The following is a 16,488-nucleotide window of genomic DNA, read 5'->3' on the forward strand; positions in this document are numbered from 1 at the left end:
CTCTAAAAACGTCGAAGTTTTGGCGTATTATACTCCTAATATTTGCTTTTATCTGATTGATTGAGAAGATATTTTGGATGGAATTTATGGGTTCAGAGTATTCCTGCATCAGCGTCAGATAATAGTACCACCATCTCGTTGGCGTATTTCATCTGGGTTTATTAACTTCATAGGTTCATAAAAAGTTTCTCAATTTTGCCTTAGAATGTCTAGTCTGCCAGTGTATGCCAAACTGAAATTTTTGTCGCGCAGCCAATGCCGCTTGCTAGGTTTACTTACCTTCGGCTTCGAAATCTGTGTACGATGGAAGGCTGCAACTGAGTCCCTATACACTTACTGAGACAGCAGTTGTGCTAATATTTGAAAAGCGGTATCATCTGAAAAATTGACTGACCACAAATCACAGTCAACGATGTCCAGCAAGAGGTGTTTTTGTGCGTGCAGTTTGTCAAGATGACTTGCTGACGGTATTCGGTTTCAGTCGCCACCAACTATCTTCGAATTTCATTTCCGTGATTAGTGCCTAAGGTTACTCCGAATAATTGTAGCCTGGGTATGATCGTCTTTAGATATCACATCACTGAGGTCTTCACATAGAATTTCAGGTGCACACAAAGATGTGAATAACTGCATTATACAGCTGTGGTAGAAGTCACGCCCTACCCCTCTGCGGTTTGTCCCCGAGAGGACATAAATATTTATCAGCGGTAAGTCTTGTAACCGAGCGGCTATGCCTCGCCCGGACGACAAAAGAACATGCAGGGTACATGAGATTCCTCGCTTAACAATTGTGTCGTAGTCCGTCGCGATGGTTAGTTTGCTATTGATGATCTCGTGAACAAAGACGTAGACTACGTCAGCAGAATATAAAGACTACTGGAAGCTTATTACTATAGTGTTAGACGCTATCCGGTTAAGATTTCAAGCGGAGGTTTATAGGTTTTTACACGAGATTTCAGATAATTCTCGGTATCTTCAACCCCCAAAGTGTAGTGTTCTGTGTTTCGTGATCAACGTCTACATCAACATTCCTCGAGACACCATAAGGCGTGTGGTGTAGGGTAATTCTGGTACTACTAATCGTTTTCCTCTTCCCTTTTAACACCTGTGAATGGCGCGTTTGAAAAATGATTGTCGGTAAGCCTCTATAGCAGATCTAATTTCTCGAATTTTCTCATCGTGGTCATTCGCGAGATGTATGTGGGAGGAAGCAATACGTTGTCCGACTACTTATGGAAAGTACTCTCTCGAAATTTCAATAGTGAATCTCTCCGTGATGCACCACGCTTCTCCTGTAGCGTCTGCCACTAGAGTTTGTTGAACATCCTTGTAACGCTCTGGTGCCGACTAAATGATCCAGTGAAGAAACGCGCCGCTCTCTATTGGATCATCTGTATCTCTTCTATGAGACCTATGTGGTAAAGGTCCCATACTGATGAACAATACTCAAGAGTCTGTCGAACTCGAGCCCTGTAAGCGACTTCTTTCGTGAGTAAGTTACATTTCCCCTTAAGATTCTTCCTACGAATCTGTCTGGCATCTGCTCTTCCTACTACTTGTTTTGTGTGTAAGGTCGATCTGGATGACTATTCCTACACATTTTACGGCAGATACTGTTTCCAGTAATTTTTCATCGATAGTGTAGTTGTACAACAGTGGATATCTATTTCTATGCCTGGGCAATATGTTATGTTTATTTATGTTCACGGTTATCTGCCAGACACTGCACCAATGGTCAGTCCTCTGTAGGTAATTTTACAAATCGATACTGTCTTCTGGCGTTGCTACTTCCATATAGACCATCACATCGTCTGTGAACAGTCTTAAGGGGCTTCTGACGATTCCTACTAGATAATTTACATACGCTGTAAGCGGTCCAATCACACTTCCTTGGGGTACTCCGGAAATTAGCTTTAGGCCGGCCGAGGTGGCCGAGCGGTTCTAGGCGCTACAGTCTGGAACCGCGCGACCGCTAAGGTCGCAGGTTCGAATCCTGCCTCGGGCGTGGATGTGTGTGATGTCCTTAGGTTAATTAGGTTTAAGTAGTTCTAAGTTCTAGGGAACTGATGACTTCAGAAGTTAAGTCCCATAATGCTCAGAGCCATTTGAACCATCTGAAATTAGCTTTACATCTGTTGATTTTGCTCCTTTAAGAGTGACGTGTTGAGTTCTATCTGGCAGGAAGTCTTGAATCTAGTCGCAAATACGGTAAAGTACTAGTTAAGATTGTATTTATTCACTAGATCTCTGTTTGAGGAATCCATGTTGATTTCTACAGAGGTGATTTTCGTTCTCCAAAAACGTCATTATCCTTGAACATGAAACATGTTCCATAATTCTACAGCAGATTGACGTCAAAGACATAAGCCTGTAATTACGACTATGTGCATCTGTCCCACGATCCGTCTCGAAAATGGGAATGACCTGCGCTTTTTACCAATCTCTTGGTACCCTTCGTTGCTCCACCGAAATACGATAAATTGTTGCTAGAAGAGGAGCAAGTTGTTTCGCATAATCTTTGCGGAATCTTACAGGTATCTCATCTGTTCCTCATTCCTTTCCGTTACTAATGGATAGAACTTGCTATTCTATTCCACAATTTGTTATCTCAATATCAGCCATTTCCACTTTCGTGCAATGATTGAAAGGAGTGACTGAATTATGTATGATCTTCTGTGGTGAAACAATTTCGGAAGACCGAATTCAGTGTTTCGGCCTTCTGTCTGTTATCTTCCGTTTCGCTGCCTGTTTGGTCACTGAGTGACGGAATAGATAATTTCCAATAGATTACCGATTTTGCGTGAGACCAATACCTCTTTGAGTTTTTAGTCACATCGGTTGCCAAATTATTCTTTCATAGTGATTGAACGCTTGTCTCATTGCTCTCCATACGCTCATTTTCACTTCATTCAGCTTTTATGTGTCTGCTGCGTTAGGAGACTGACTGACTGACCTCCACATGTTCTGCGATCCGGGCGTTTGTGGCGTTTCCCGGTGTTCCATGCGGCTTTTCGCGGATGATGCTGTAGTATACAGAGAAGTTGCAGCATTAGAAAATTGTAGCGAAATGCAGGAAGATCTGCAGCGGATAGGCACTTGGTGCAGGGAGTGGCAACTGACCCTTAACATAGACAAATGTAATGTATTGCGAATACATAGAAAGAAGGATCCTTTATTGTATGATTATATGATAGCGGAACAAACACTGGTAACAGTTACTTCTGTAAAATATCTGGGAGTATGCGTGCGGAACGATTTGAAGTGGAATGATCATATAAAATTAATTGTTGGTAAGGCGGGTACCAGGTTGAGATTCATTGGGAGAGTGCTTAGAAAATGTAGTCCATCAACAAAGGAGGTGGCTTACAAAACACTCGTTCGACCTATACTTGAGTATTGCTCATCAGTGTGGGATCCGTACCAGATCGGTCTGACGGAGGAGATAGAGAAGATCCAAAGAAGAGCGGCGCGTTTCGTCACAGGGTTATTTGGTAACCGTGATAGCGTTACGGAGATGTTTAATAAACTCAAGCGGCAGACTCTGCAAGAGAGGCGCTCTGCATCGCGGTGTAGCTTGCTCGCCAGGTTTCGAGAGGGTGCGTTTCTGGACGAGGTATCTAATATATTGCTTCCCCCTACTTATACCTCCCCAGGAGATCACGAATGTAAAATTAGAGAGATTAGAGCGCGCACGGGGGCTTTCAGACAGTCGTTCTTCCCGCGAACCATACGCGACCGGAACAGGAAAGGGAGGTAATGACAGTGGCACGTAAAGTGCCCTCCGCCACACACCGTTAGGTGGCTTGCGGAGTATCAATGTAGATGTAGATGTAGATGTTGATTGGATTAGAGTATGGGACGTTGTGGGATGATGAGCATAGTCTGCGGCCGTGTAAGAATTTCTCTACATGATGCGTGTACGTATTTTGCGTTCGCCATCTATATAATCCACGATCAAGTGCGCACATTTAGACTGATTTTGGTGGGATAGTTCAGGAATACGATGTTCTGCCCGTGAGCTCCAAGGAGTGAACACGGACCCTTTGTGGTGTATGTGACGGCGTTTGCTGACACACCTGATCTGGCTTCAGTTGCCTTTTAAGGGGGATAGGACGTCAAACGGGCCGACTTGGAGCAGGAGAGGCACCACTGAACATTTTAATTTCCACTGTCTATACTTTTACAAATAAATTCATAAAACTTTGTCAGCATGACCAGGAAGGATTCAGAATTCACACTCTTCGCAGTGGAAGTTCGAAAACATACGAAATAATTTTTTTTTTTTACATGTGAAATTTCTTCATTTTTTTCACTTACTAATGGCAGCATTTGTTGCTGTAGGTACATTTTCCTTCATAAGTAAGAGAGATTCTTCGATGAATTTTGCACAGCATACAAACCATACTTAAAGGTGTATGAAACTCTAGAATTTTCCAAATCTATTAAAAACTGTGGTAAAAATTGAGGTAATTAACTATAAAATTTGTGTTTTTTCCAAACACGAAGTTTAAAATATAATATTTCATTAGTTTTTTCATAAATTAAATAAATTCTAGAGTTTCATACACCCGTGAGTATGGTATGTATGCTGTGCAAAATTCATTGAAGAATCTCTCTAACTTATGAAGAAAAGTGTACCTATAGCAACAAATGCAGCCATTAGTAACTGGAAAAAATGATGAAATTTCGCACGTAAAAAAAATTATTTTGTTATGTTTTCGAACTTCCACTGCAATGGGTGTGAATCCTGAACCCTCCTGGTGTTGCTGACAAAGTTTGATGAATTTATTTGTAAAAGTATAGACACTGGAAATTAAAATGTCCTGTGATGCCTCTCCTGCCCCAAGTCGGCCCGTTTGATATCCTACCGCCCTCAGTCGCAAGCCACGGGGTTAACTTCTGAAGACGTCGATATTTCGGAGGAATACGTTATATTTTGGCTATCTTGCTCCTTGAGCAGGGCTCGTGGATCGGGAGAAGTGGCGATGATTGTCTAAATAGTGGAGAGTGACCAAGTTGCTGTGGTACCAGGGGGCTGATTACGACCATCTGTTGATTGGCGGTGGGTTAGACTCCAGATGTGGTGGGTGCATTTAGCTGCTGTTGAGTCAACCGCCTGCGATGATACAATGGGCTGTTAATCAATCAAACTGCATAGAAAGAAACTGCCTGTACAGATTGATTTCGTCTCTTCTTACTGCAGGTGAGCGCTGGTCTGGTTGCAGTAGTAACCGGACAAGTAAAGCTTCGCATTCGTGGCCGCCCCTCGTATATAACCAGAACTTTGCAACCATTTACGGACAATTATTCACCTAGTTGGCTATGGGAAACCGCCTAAAAAACCACATCCAGCTTGGCCGGCACACCGGTTTCGTCGTTAATACGCCGCCAGGATTCGATCCGTGATTGGCGAGCCTCTCCAAGTGCCAGAAGCGACATGCTAAAGAGCGCAGCTATTCGGGAGGGTGAACTAAACTTCATCGTATGAAGAGGTATCAAACTTCAAACACACATCAAAAAAAGTTTTGCATCACCCCAGTTCCCAGAACTCCTGAAGATAGACATTGACTGTGGATATTGTATCACAGACACAGTCCCTTTGACTGTTCAGAGACGTCACTAAACCCGCCCGAAGATGTAAACAGCCGTGCATGAGCAGCGCCTATTAGACGGAGGGGGTCCGACAGCCGATCAGTTCCAGTCATTCCATAAGGAAGGAAGTACACGGCTCGTGTTGTCTGTAGTTCAACCATGCCTCGACGGTCAATACCCCGGTTCGATAGCGTCCGCATTGTTACTTTATCCCAGGAAGGGCTCTTAACAAGGGAAGGGTCCAGGCGTCTCTGAGTGAACCAAAGCGATGTTGTTCGGACATAGTGGAGACACAAAGAGACAGGAACTGTCGATGGCATGCCTCGCTCAGGCCGCCCAAGGACTACTACTGCAGTGGATGACCGCTACCTACGGATTGTGGCTCGGAGGAACCCTGACAACAACGCCACCATGTTGAATAGTGCTTTTCGTGCAGCCACAGGACGAGGTCTTACGACTCAAACTGTGCACAATAGGCTGCATGATGTGCAACTTTACTCCCGATGTCCATGGTGACGTCCAGCTTTGCAACCACTACACCATACAGCCCGGTACAAATGGGTCCAACAACATGCCGAATGGACGGCTTAGGTTTGGCATCTCATTCTCCTCACCGATGAGTGTTGCATATGCCTTCTACCAGACAATCGTCGGAGACGTGTTTGGAGGCAACACTGTCAGGTTGAACGCCTTAGACACACTATCCAGTGAGTGCAGCAAGGTGGGGGTGCCGTGCCGGCCGCGGTGGTCTCGCGGTTCTAGGCGCGCAGTCCGGAACCGTGCGACTGCTACGGTCGCAGGTTCGAATCCTGCCTCGGGCATGGATGTGTGTGATGTCCTTAGGTTAGTTAGGTTTAAGTAGTTCTAAGTTCTAGGGGACTGATGACCACAGCAGTTGAGTCCCATAGAGCTCAGAGCCATTTGAACCATTTGGGGGTGCCGTGCTGTTTTGGGGTGGCATTATGTGGGGTCGACGTACGTCGCTGGTGGTCATGGAAGGCACCGTAACGCCTGTACGATACGTGAATGCCATACTCCGACCGATAGTGCAACCATATCGGCAGCATATTAGCGAGGCATTCGTTTTCATGGACGACAATTCGCGCACACATCGTGCACATCTTGTGAATGACTTACTTCAGGATAACGACATCGCTCGACTAGACTGGCCAGCATGTTCTCCAGACATGAATCCTGGGATAGATCGAAAAGGGCTGTTTATGGACGACGTGACCCACCAACCACTCCGAGGGATCTACGCCGAAACGCCGTTGAGGAGTGGGGCAGTATGGACCAACAGTGCCGTGATGAACTTGAGGATAGTAAGCCACGACGAATACAGGCATGCATCAATGCAAGACGACGTGCTACAGGGTATTAGAGGTACCGGTGCATACATCAGTGTGGACCAACACCTCGGAAGGTCTCGCTGTATGGTAGTACAACATGCAATGTGTAGTATTCATGAGCAATTAAAAGGGCGGAAATGATGTTTATGTTGATTCTATTCCAATTTTCTGTACAGGTTCCGGAACTCTCGGAACAGAGGTGATGCAAAACTTTTTTTTGATATGTGTAGCTATATCATCGTGTACTACCCTATGGGTTTCCTAGAAGTGGCAAATATTCTGACATACGGGGAATTTAACAGCCAAGACAAAGCTAAATGACGACCATGATTACCCTGCGGGCTTCCTAGAAGTGGGAGATATGGCGTCGTACGTGGAATTTAACAGAGAAGACAGACCTGAATCGCGACCATGATAGACCGTGACAGCCCGCATGTGTCGCATCTAATTACTGGAGATCGCATCGCTACCAAGAACTGATCCTGGGCGTCGTCGTAATGGAATATTGTTTCCTGGTTTCCAGAAAATTGGTCATCAACGGTACGAAATGAAGCACCGACAGCAGACCGCGGAAGAATGTGAATGTTTTCTGTGGTCAGATGACTCACGTATCATTTTATACGGGAATGAAGTTAATTCTTATACCACGGTTGGCTGCGAAAACCCGAGGGGTAGTTTCAGACATCTAGCAGTTAAGGTGTGTCTTCCTTCGTGCACAGTAGCACATTTCCTTCGCGATGCGTGAGAAATGTCTCTTAAGTGAGTATAGGGGCTGCAACGGATACGTGAAAATCGTAGTGTCGTGTTTGTGATATGTGACGATTATACATGACGTGAATGATATGCTGCGTCTCGATCATCGTAGATCTAAAGAAGCCTTCAGAGAAGACTACGTCAAGGATTTTCGGAATTTTTAGGAGAGAGTTTGAGATTGTAGGGATGTTTGCACGACGCGTTAAAGGTTGAAGAACTGTACTTAGAGTCAATGCGGCAGCATCTAGATGCTGGGCAACCGTATTGTATTTTGCCATTTGCCCACTATCTCAAGGAGTACGATACTGTAGTGCCTGTATTATTAAGAAAAATGATGTAAATCGGAAGGAACAGGCACTGTACAGTTGCGAATATGAACGACTATCAGCTGTGTAAGAGAATAATGGCAATGAAAATTTATGCCGGACTGGGAGTCGAACCCAAAATTCACCGCTTTACGCAAGCGGTCGCCTTAACCTCTTTGGCGGCTGACGTGCAGTCACATACTTCCATATGTTGTTGTACCTGCCTCACAACCTGTACTCGTACAGACATTACCCAATTCCCGTACACCGGGGAACATTTCAGTTGAAAGGAATGCCCGAAGGAACATTGCATTGTTCTTCTTAACAACATAAATACTATATTCCAGTGCAATATTGCATCTATCGGCCGATACTGGACAGTGACTCTCAATTAAAATGCCCTCCCCTGTACGGGAATTATATAATGTGTGTACGAGTACAGGTTGTGACGCAGGAACGATGACATATGAAAGTTTGAGATTGTTCGTGAGGCGTGCACGGATAGAAAAAGTGGTTGAGGCGACCGCTGGCGTAAAGCAGGAAGTCGTATTTCGAGTCCCGGTCCGGCACAAATTTCAATTGTCAGTCCCTTATACGAGGGTTGTTTAAAAACTAAAGACTCACATTTTTAAAAAAAAGCCATTAATATACGTAGACAAACGTCCTTGTTGGTGCTTCACGTTTGATTGTTCTGTGCGCCAGTGAAGTTTCGGACCGTTCTGGCAGATGGAAGATCCGTAGGACTGCGTCAAAATGACGTCTACATACGACTCACGTTACAAGCAGAATGCTGTTATTGTATTCTTGTGTGCAGAAAAAGAAACCGTGGTGAACATCAATAAACGTTTTTGTGCAGTGTATGGCGATGCTGCAGTTGATATGCGGCTGGCGACGGGTAAGGAAAGTTACAGCCCCAGGAAATGCAGAAACAGAGCTCTGTGATCTGCCACGCCCGGGACGTCCTGCCACAGCTACTGGACATCATTGCCTCATCCACCCTACAGTCCAGACCTGGCACCCTCGGACTTCCATCTCTTTGGGCCGCTTAAGAGATTCTCTACGGGGAACACACTTTGAAGATGACGAGTGTGTCAGTCATGCAGTGAAAACATGGCTACGCCTGCAGGACGAGAGCTTTTACCGGCAGGGAATACATGCTCTTCCTAAGCGTTAGCGTACGGCCATAGAACGTGATGGAGACTACGTAGAAAAATTGGACATGGACAAGACATGTTTATGTATATTGTCACCAAATACTGACTCTTAACAATAAATATGTTCTGCGAAAAAGATGTGGGATATTACATATTGAACGGCCCTCGTACAGCTTGTGGTAGTCTGCATTCACGACTACAAATAATACATTTCACGTATCTTAAAGAGTAGCGTGACATATCTAATCCTACTTTTGAAGATGACGACTCTTGCATTCGTTGTCCAAAAACAGTGACTTCAAAATGGCTCTGAGCACTATGGGACTTAACAATTGTGGTCATCAGTCCCCTAGAACTTAGAACTACTTAAACCTAACTAACCTAAGGACATCACACACATCCATGCCCGAGGCAGGATTCGAACCTGCGACCGTAGCGGTCACGCGGGTCCAGACTGAAGTGCCTAGAACCGCACGGCCACAACGGCCGGCACTGTGACTTCCTAGCATGAGAAACACTGAAGGGTAATCCCACCTTTGGACTATCCATCATGTCAGAGACGTCACTGACATGGTACTCGTGTAATCTCGAACGGCAACGTGAGATTTTGTGGCAAGAGTGACTGGTCAGTGACGTATCTTACAATCAGAATGTCGTTCAGTCCCAGGAACAGTGAATCGTAGCTCCTACCATGACACGTGTGAGTTATACACACTGTTAGAGTGAAGTTAGTTAGTATTTTCATCAGGTAAGTTTATTCCTCTCTTCGTAAAATTTTCTGTCAGCATTTTGTCATTTTACTGGACCTCAATTGAACCAAGTCATTCACGTACCCAAAAACTGTACATGTTCATATCGTCCTTCAGGTTACCAACAACGTGAAAGTTACAGGAAAATACCTGTAACGTACGAGAAACGTTGAATTCGAGCCCTCTGAAACGTTGATGAACTGTATTATCCTTTTCGTATTGGTGGGCAACACATTCAGAAACCATTGTTAGATATACCGTACTTTATAGATATACATCTGAGTGTTAATTCTAGAAGCCAAATATGCCGCCGAGTGACTTTCGCATTTGTGACGGGCTAAAGAAAGATATTTGTTTTTTGAACCGGCTGAAAATAATTGAATCGGCCTAAGACGGAGGTTCTGTCTTGCTCTTAAAAAATTTTCCGAGAAGGTGACTGCGCTCTTTGCCTCACAATGGGGAACGGTCTCTAAGTGTATTTTACCTCAATTATGAATTTGTGAGTAGCAGGATTAATGTCATGGCTTACATTTAACCTGGCTTTCTTCTCTCTGTTTTCTGCCACCAGCAGTTACATTTGTATTTCTGACGCGATACAGAAGAAACGAGGCGGCTCACAGTAATAAGGAACTATTTGTCGTGAGAACTCGACTATGCGTCGTCCTTGGACTGTGTCCGTACGCTGTGACACGTTTCATGAAAATCGATAACCTTAGTGACAGTGGCCGAACAGACAACTACAGACGTTTTCTTGTGCTCCGGCGGCAAATATCGTGCGTGAGGTTTGTCACGTGATTGATGCAATTCGTATACTTACCAAACGTGTTCAGCTGGTGGTGGCAACCTTAAAATTATGACCATTTGAAGCCAAACATCCCACTGTTCAAAACATATCAGCATTTTTTTCAAACGATGGAAAATAATATCTTATGGGAAAATGAGTAACCACAAAATCAAATCTTCTGTATCTAGCGTGAATGCTTCTGCCCTATCAAGAAGTAAGCTGTACGGAAAATAACAGGAAACCCTTCGTGCTCAGTTGTCTTATGCTAGGACAATCGTACTGTGTATTGCAGTAATGTTAACATAAAGGGACTTAAATAACTAATACTTCGTATCGAGCGTGTCGTTGTCCCTTCGTATTTTCCAGCTCACAGACACCTACATCAAGCAGCGGTCTTTCGGTATAAAGCGCTCAGAACCTTCTCGTTATTTGGGGTCATGGTCAGAAGAGTAAAAACGGAGGGAATGGAAGGATTTATTTGCAAACGTAAAACAAGTGTTATTTACATAAACTGAGATATAGTTGTGGACTGAATCCAATGAAAATAGCATAGAAGGGTGCATGTACGGTAGATGTCGTTATTGTGTTACCTTCGTTCAAGAGCAATGAGTGACAGTAAATTTAGACTGGGGGATGTGCAGTGTTAGACTCGGATTTACTGAAAGACTTCTAAGGAAGCTAGTTCACCCACTTAGGAGGTTGATTACGAAACCCCCTTTCAGTTAATTCTTGAGTATTGCTCGTTGGTTTAGGGTACTTACCAAACTGAATGAGCAGAATAGATAATAAAACTTTTTAAACAGCACGAAGTCATCCCAGATATGGTCAACGAAATCTAAAGGAAGACGCTGTACTTCTCCTTGCTCTCATAGTTTCGAGATTCTAATTTCGAACGTTATTTCCACGAAATTATACCTCGTGTTGTGACCAGAAGAGGAAGATTACAGAAACAATAACGTGTTTGCAGTGGTGTGGGGGAAGTCAAGACGAAGAATTTGATACAGGACACTTGTACTTTATCAAGTACGGAAAAAAACCTAAATTCGGCCTACAAAGGTCGATTAAGCTACAGCGCATGCGTGCCGCCCAAAATATTAATGCCACCGGATTAGTCGGACTTAACCGTTTGAAGCTCATTTATTTTTCTCTTGTGCATTAAACTTACGATGTTCTTGCACTTACAGATTATATGAATTTGAGGTATAATTTACACAAACGTCAATTTTACAATTTGCAAGTGCAAGAACAACGCTCGTTTAACCTGAACGATATTATCGAGGAAAAGAAGTGAGCTGCAAGCAGTTATGAACGATTAAACCGGTGACATACGAGGACGAGAGGGTATTCAAAATATTGCGCAGTAGACATGTGCTGCAGTTTAGGTTTCTTTTGTGGGCTGATTTGAGGTTTTTTCCGGCTTGATAGACCACAAGTGCCCTGTATGAAATTGTTCGTCTCGACGTCCCCTACACTACTGTGGTACGTTGTATACAGGGTGTCCGCAAAAATACCAACAAACCTTAGGGACAGATTCCTTACTCAGAAACAAGTAAAAAAGTCTAGTAAGCATGGGCTCTAAAATGCATACGTTAAGAGCTATGAGCACTTGTTCATCTTTGCTAGTGTGAAACACGTCTTTTCTACTGACCAAGAGCCCAGAACTCTTAAGGTTTGCATTTTAGAGGCCATTTACACCGGCATTTCTTTCTTGTTTTGGTCTGTACTACCTCCTTCCAAAATATGAAAAGCAAAGAGCTAGCAGTAGATGTTTCATAGCATCGAAGACGAATAAGTGCTCATATCTTTTAAGGTATGCGCTTTAGAGACCTTGTTTATTAGCCACTTTTTCTTGTTTTGGTGTAAGGAACATGTCTCTAAAGTTTGTCGATGTTTTTTGGAACAACATGTATATATGTGAGGGGTGTCTGTTCTGTCGGACATGTACGACAGAACAGACGTCACTCGTGATGACGCGGCTGGTACATAGATGCAAACATGAACTGCAGGAAGGGGGAGGAAATGGACAGGATGGGTGGAATATCGTTACGGCTAGCCGCACAGGGAATTGTTCCAATGCAACGGCGGAAGTTGAAAATTTGTCCCGGACCGAGACTCGAACCCGGATTTACCGCTTCCCATGAACGGTCCCTAACCGACTCTGATTTCCAACTTACTGCACGCTGCAATGCAGAGTCTCTCGTTCATTAAACTCACTACTCGCAAATAGTGATTCCCGTAAGAGTTCAGACGATATTTGTACATTTGCTCTGACACAAACGTCGATGAGCTGTCGGTATTTTTTAAAAAGAGGACAGCTCCACGAGTTTTGTTTCAGGCGAATGCCCAAATATCTCCCGAACTCCTACCGAAATCAGGATTTGCGAGTGGTGAGTTTAATGGACGAGCGGCGCTGCATTGCAGCGTGCGATAAGTTGGAAATTTGAGACGGTTAGGGGCCGTTCATGAGTAGCGGTAAATCCGGATTCGATTCCCGGTCTGGCACAAATTTTCAACTTTCGCCATTGCATTACCACAGTGCCCTATGCGACTACTCGTCACGATTTCCCACCCTCCTTTCCCCTCCCTGTAATTCATGTTTACACGTTGTAAACTGCTATCATTTACACCCGCTATAGAGGAGTACCGATAATCTTCCTTTCTGCTTATCATTCGCGAATGGAACAGGAAAGGGGGAAAGTGATTCTGATGTTTCATATACAATCAGCCACACATAGTACGGTGGCTTGTGGGATACAGATTCATGTTACCAAATGAATTCTAGATATGGTTCTTACAGCGTCTTCTACTGAGAAACACCAAGTGTTTTTTTTTCCTTTTTTCTTCGCAGACATTCTCCAGTACTTATCTGTGCGGATCTCGCTTTATTTCTGCAAATTCCAAGGCTCACAGAAAAATGCTTTTAGATGTGGGAACATCTTTGGGTACCAAAAATGGGTAAAAGCGTATTGTATTTTAAAGGAGGTGGCTCCACAACATATATATTTATTTTGAAAACATGGATAAACACGGTAACAAGAATCCCAAAATTCGACAATAGGATTACGAAGCATACGCCACAGCAGGTTCAGTACTGTTTCAGAGCATACATTTATTTACAAGCGTGTTTAGGGACCTGGTGGGAATTTCTAATGTCTTGTTGGTCAGCGAAGATAGACTGAGTGTTATTTACGTATTACTGTAGAATTGGGTGAATTAAAGTTAGATACCTGGGAATATAATTACAGTCAGCATTACTTAAGTAGATACTGTCAACAAAAATAATAAACTTACCATAAACTGTTCGTCTGCTAGAATTAAAATGAACACATACGATAGAAGTAACGAATATAATGTTAAACAAGAAATTTAAAAGGTATGTAATTGTCAGCATGTCTCTTTTTTGTTTTACAGAAATTCTGTTTAAGGCCTGATGACTCATAAATATTTCGTATGTAATAAAACGTTACAATGAACATGACATACAACATATGAAATTTGGGAATGTAAAACTCCACCTGTATTTAAAACATCAATGTTCATCTTCTGCGCTCTTCTTAGCTGTCATTGTTCATGATTACTTGGCTGTGTGAAAACAGATCATAGTAACATATGATTAAATTAATATAGGATATTGCATCTATCCTCTGGTTTTTTTCTGTTACATATAATTTTTGTTGTGAACTACTTTATCTCAATGTAAAAACAGTCTTACTTTGTATCGCCCTTCTGGTTAAAGTTCCCATGCTTGCAGTGCTCTAGCAAATACACTTACTGCGAACATGTTGTGTCGTGTTGTCAAATCAAAAATGTAGGAAATCGAAAAACTTGAAACACTTTTGAATCGACTGACAAATTATGTCAAGAATTTAAATATTTTTTTAAAAATTTATCTTAGTTACATTTCTGTTTGTTGGAAGACTAACGTCATCCACATAGTTTTGATTTAGATTTTTTCATTTAATTTAAACTAACTTGATCTGCATTATACGAAAACTTTTTAAATTCTCTTACTGGTCATAGCTGTATCCTTGGAGTAAGAAATTATCTCTAGACAGAAAGATTCTCACAACGTGACTGAGAACTTATGGACTGGCTTTTATTATCTAACTATTTTTGTTTATGGAATATTCATTGAAATATACTTGATATTTTCTAATGTGTCAAAGGAAAATTGCGGAAAATTTGCGCTGTACTTAACCAGCGTACCATAAATGCTCCGTCCAAGATTGGTGATTCATTTCTATGGAATGTGTACATAACATGACAATACATGACAATATGACAACAAAGAAAAACAAATAATTCAATATAAATTACGGTTCCTGTCGATATCTTACCTTACTCTTCAGTTTCACGTTGCAGAGCTGAAATTTACACAAATTTAGTATTGTCATAACGCTTGTTTTTTATGCACATTATAGCATTACCATGTCTCCGAAGAAACAATATACAATGACCTATGTTATTCATTCACGTTTTAACAGATTACAGGTGAGATCAGCGGTTGAAATGTATGAAAAGTGAGATCTGTCGCAGATGTAAATTAACATTTCTCAGTGACCTGCGAATGTTGCGTTTCACACCCTGTGGCTACATCAACAATCCCCTAAAGTATATCAGAAAACTTGAAGGAATATTTCACAAGCTAAATTTTATCATTTGCCTTTTATTTACACCAGAGAAAACATTGGCGATTGAAATCTGTGAATAATTTTGAAAGTTTTAAGCGCGTATTTCATTCCCAGATAAACTAAATTACTTTCAGCACGGGAGGCAAAGTTCGTGATCAGACAGTTAGTATAAAAATGAAAAATATAGTGTATATATAGCGAATTTTGAAGTGAGAAGTACTAAATTTAACAGAAATGACACTTTTACGCGCGATTCTGTCGTCTGTTGCGGCAAATGCGAAACAATATGCAAGCTGATAACCCCTCTTTGAATTTTCTCGTCTATTTTTTGTGGAATAGGACTCATATTTGAATAAGTAGTATTCGATTTCAAAGACAACACAGAGAGAAGTCTGACTTTAAAATTTGAGTTTATGCCGAACTGTCATGTTACCAAGAAATAAACAATCGAAATTACGTCAGACTACAAGAGGGTACAAGGAAATAGAGAGTGAATCTCTACATATTGGTCTCTGTATAGTAAAATTAAACAGTATGTAACAGACTTTTGCACAGCAAAGGCAGCGTGCAAAAAGCAGGCGTTTGCTTGGCGCTTGGCGCGTGGCGCGAGCCGCAGCGCGTCCTACCTGCAGGCAGAGGCGGCGATATGCGAGCAGGGAGGCGGCGGCTGCGCGACTGCGAGCCGGCGCTGGCGTCGCTCTACTTGTAGGTGCCGGCGCCGGCGGTGGTGGGGGTAGCGGCGTCGGAGGGGCGGCACACGCCTGCGTCCTGGCTCTGCTCCCGCCTTATTGCTCCCCTCCCCACCTAGCTTCCGCCTTCGCTTTACAAAGTTCGTATTAAATTACCTTTACCTGCATCTACTCCCAAATTCTGCGAATCACTACGAAGAGCGTACCTTTTATGGCGCCATCTATCAAAATTCGCTCGCTTTCCTTCTGTGAGCTGTTACTAATCTGATTTGGTCATCGTGATATCTGTGGTATCGATTTATTAGGGGCTGCGAAATACTCTTAGGTTCCACCCTAAAGAAACTTATTGTTGAATTTCTGGGCAGATATCGACGTCTTTCTTCGAATGTCTGCCAGTGAAGATTTTCAGCATTTCTCTTACACTCTCCCGCCAGATAAACAATATAGCGATCATTCGCGCAACCACTCTTTATATAGGCTGG

At 42.8% G+C, this 16,488-nt stretch overlaps 1 protein-coding gene across 5 annotated transcripts in view; it reads right to left on the reverse strand.

The window, feature by feature from the left end:
• Positions 1–16,008, reverse strand: part of LOC124555410 (serine/threonine-protein kinase NIM1) — a 510,029-nt gene extending 494,021 nt beyond the window's left edge. For 2 of the 5 annotated variants that reach the window (XM_047129312.1, XM_047129309.1), the window contains exon 1: positions 15,944–16,008. The gene's annotated coding sequence lies outside the window, so the exon portion shown is untranslated. The remainder of the gene's footprint in view (positions 1–15,943) is intronic. The other 3 variants (XM_047129307.1, XM_047129310.1, XM_047129311.1) reach the window with 3 other exon arrangements.
• Between the last annotated feature and the right edge of the window lie 480 nt (positions 16,009–16,488).

This window comes from Schistocerca americana, chromosome X, assembly GCF_021461395.2.
Source record: "Schistocerca americana isolate TAMUIC-IGC-003095 chromosome X, iqSchAmer2.1, whole genome shotgun sequence".
Lineage (NCBI taxonomy): Eukaryota > Metazoa > Arthropoda > Insecta > Orthoptera > Acrididae > Schistocerca > Schistocerca americana.